At 33.2% G+C, this 3760-nt stretch overlaps 1 long non-coding RNA gene across 3 annotated transcripts; it reads right to left on the bottom strand.

The window, feature by feature from the left end:
- Positions 1 to 244: 244 nt before the first annotated feature.
- Positions 245 to 3497, bottom strand: LOC140884233 (uncharacterized). Of its 3 annotated transcripts, none has more exons than XR_012150605.1 (4): positions 1645 to 3497; positions 1233 to 1462; positions 636 to 751; positions 245 to 562 (listed from the first exon to the last, which is right to left on the bottom strand). It is a non-coding gene; the product is annotated as an uncharacterized lncRNA (long non-coding RNA). The 3 variants fall into 3 exon arrangements; XR_012150607.1 differs by having other exon boundaries at positions 1634 to 3497; XR_012150606.1 differs by lacking the exons at positions 245 to 562; positions 636 to 751 and having other exon boundaries at positions 1129 to 1462.
- Between the last annotated feature and the right edge of the window lie 263 nt (positions 3498 to 3760).

Here is a 3760-nt window from a genome sequence, read left to right on the forward strand (position 1 = left end):
ATATTTCGATTGAAAGTTTTCAAGAAATTATAAATTGTCAAGATAAATATATATTAAATTGCCTTTTTTGTATCATTAATGACACGATCGAATGTCTAACATTGTTATATTCAATTTATTTTCAATGACACGGAAAAACGCCTTTATAATTAATTTATAAGGACACTTCAAAATGTCTGTAATGTTCATAACTCGGCAGTATAACATTGATATGCTCTTACGTTTTTCTTCGTAATATCTTCAAACTCATAAACTACTTAGAAATTCCAAGTATCAACTAGAGAGTCCTATGGAAAATAACAAAATAAACTTTCGAATTACGAGTGATGAAACATAAACTTAAAAAAAAAATGTAGTAACACTAGCTTAAAAAATGACTCAAATAAAATCATAGATCACATAAACAAGTTCAGATGTGTGAAAAAAATTGTTTGTCATGAAATAGCAAATAGCAAAGAACTGTTGCAAAATGAAATCCAAAATCCATAAAAAGCTCCACAAGGGTCATACCTTTAAATTGTTCGTGCCGATGATTTCTTCTTCAGAAGGATTCTGATATCACCTATAAATTGCAACCATTTTTAATTCATCAAAAGCATGAAAAAAGGCCATTCTACAAAAGGATATATTTTGACCTTGAGAGCTACTTTCTTGAACTTGTTCATGGCTCGGAACTGCTTCATTCTGCTTAAAACAGCAATGCCGCGAGGCTTATCGGATTCACCGTCATCTTCTCTCATCCATGGATGGTCTGTAATTTTTTAAGTTGCACTTTGTTATACAAATACCAGTCGCAATGAAATGAAAGAACAATGAAAAAGAAGGCTACGTTTTGATTCAGTTATCCCGGATGATTTCCATTTCTATAGCTAAAACTAATCATTGCATTTTTTCTCATCATTTTCAAATCTCCAAACCTGATAATTACTTTTCACTCAACTTACAATTAGTTCCAAAACATATTATTAATTCTTGCTCAAAAAAATTAATATATTTGAAAATGTTATTTCACCTACAAAAAAACCATTCAAAAACCAAACATATATGACATGACGACATTTCTAGCCCTCACATTCTAACTATGGCATGCAAAGCAAAGAGATGGCTAACTGAAAGAAACAAATCATATAAACAATATATGGTTCTATAATTAATTTTCGATAATATATTTCCAGAAAATAACCTAACAGCTGTGCTATAAAAATCATCACAAAAATTCAATAATTATTTACTTTGACAGTGACAATTTATGTCATTGAAATTATTCCTCGAGCTCGTCCGAGTTTGATGCCTAAAATATTAACACAACAAAGGCTGGAAAGGAGAGATTGTTCACGTAGCTTCAAACAACTCCAAATGTCCAGAAACATCAAACATCTCGATCTGAAAAATGAATTGCAAAGGCTGGAATGGAGAGATTGTTAACGTAGCCAAGTCTCTTCGGAAAGGCGGTGCTTCACGTCTGAAATAGTCAGGAAACAAAAGTCTTTGTTTATGCTAGTCTAAGGTTGAATACAATCTTTAATCACCATAAAACATCTAGGATTTCAATGAAAAACTCGCCCAACTTTGAGCTATAACAGGGATTTTAGGATCTAAATTTTTTAATGAAAAATGCAGCAGTAAAACTCACCCAACACTTACAATTCAGAGATTGGATTTAGGGCTTTGGGTACTGTCTAGGTACAGTGCAGTCGAGACCTCGTCCTGACGTTGCACAGTGGAGGCGATGCACAACAAAGGGAGAAAATGCACCTGAAATCAAGAGACTCAAAAATTCTGATTGAAAAATTCACAACCATTAGGTACCGTTTGATACATGATATGAAAGTAGGATGAGACACAAATTTTTACTCATCCCATGTTTCTCTCATTTTTTTGTTAACCCAATAATATCTCATAACCCGGTATGACATTAGATGTAGGCTTGATGGCAAATATCTCTCAACCCATGGTATTAATGGAGGATGAGTGTCATATAAGTGAAATTATGTGAAATTGACAATGGTAATATAGAGAATAAACACAATAATTCTACAAAATCAAAAATATACAAAACAACATATTATTCATATCTATGTCTTGTTTATCCACATCTCATCATGTTTTTATTAATCTATCGTACATCATATCCATGATACCAATCGGTATTGTGAAATCCCGAAACTTAGTCGGCAAGATTACGCTAATATGGAAAGATCTCTTCTTACCTTTTTCCAAGATCTGATGACCGAGATTTTGGACACAAATCGTGTATTGGCAGCAACCGAATCCAAGTCTTATGGAATCAGAATTTCATCTCCCTCAAGACTCGGGATTTAGAGCCGATATTGAGCCTTCTATTTAAGTGCAAGAACCGACTTTTTTTATGCTAGTCTAAGGTTGAATACAATCTTTAATCACCATAAAACATCTAGGACTTCAATGAAAAATGCAGTAATAAAACTTGCCCAACTTTGAGCTATAACAGGGATTTTAGGATCTAAATTTTTTAATGAAAAATGCAGCAGTAAAACTCACCCAACACTTACAATTCAGAGATTGGATTTAGGGCTTTGGGTCGTGTCTAGGTACAGTGCAGTGGAGACTTCGTTCTGACGTTGCACAGTGAAAATGCACCTGAAATCAAGAGACTCAAGAATTCTTACTGAAAAATACACAACCATTATAGTATCACAGATTATCAATATAGGGGAGGCAGCCATGGAAAACGCCTAGTGCCTGGAGAAAAATCACGGCGTTTATTTCACAGCAGCAAAAACTTACCTAACATGTTTTCATTAGAAAATAAGAAATTTCACATGGTTTCATCAAAAATCTATGTGCTGATGTTTTTTTGCTAACGTACTTTACCTTCACCCAAGATTTCCCATGGCCAAGCAGAAATAGGTGCATCCATGTTTGAGTAGCTATAGAAATACCCTCTAAAATATTTCACAGCAACAATTATTTCTAAGGTGATAATCGAATTAAATAGGATTGACCTATAATGAATAAATTAATATTTCACAATGCGATAAACCATCTAAATATATCATAATCATCTTAAATAACTCAACTAATATTCCCAATAATTGTCGCACTAAATAATTCAACCATGACTTAGGTTCGCCCGAATACACCTTAAAATTCAGAAAATCTGGTAACTACAACAATTAAACCAAATAATAATCAATTATAGTGCCATAAATGCGATGAAATCAAATTAAATTCAAATTGATAATAATCCTCGCTCGGTTAGCCTGATGAATTTATGAAAAGAAACCTGAATCAAGCTTAACGCATTATGTACTTAAAACCAAAACAAAATCGAGCATGTACCAAAGACGGAAGGTTGGGTGGTCACGGCTGAACGTTATCTCAGGTCAAGCCTGGAAACTGAGTTGTTCTTGGTTTACCTTAGCTCGATTACAACCTTTTCACAACCGAAAATGCCATAAATCAACAAGAAATCATCCACAAATAGTTGACGCAGAGACCGTTTGGATTTTCTCGAGATTTTAAAATAAGTGCTACAATGTTTTGCTTTTAAAAAATCTTTAATTTTGACTTAAAAGTTGCTTACCTTTTTAACTGAACGACAATTTTTTTTTGTCTAGCTTTTGAAATCAAACAGATCCATAAACAGATCACACAAAAACTTTCTACATAGGGTTTCGGATCGCGAGGCCGTGGAATTGGTGAGGTAAAAACCAGATTTTTTAGTGACATTTGTTTGATTAAATTTATTAAAAAGAGCTTATAATCTCCTATATAAGCT

This window comes from Henckelia pumila, chromosome 2 (genome assembly GCF_033568475.1).
Source record: "Henckelia pumila isolate YLH828 chromosome 2, ASM3356847v2, whole genome shotgun sequence".
Taxonomy (NCBI): Eukaryota; Viridiplantae; Streptophyta; class Magnoliopsida; order Lamiales; family Gesneriaceae; genus Henckelia; species Henckelia pumila.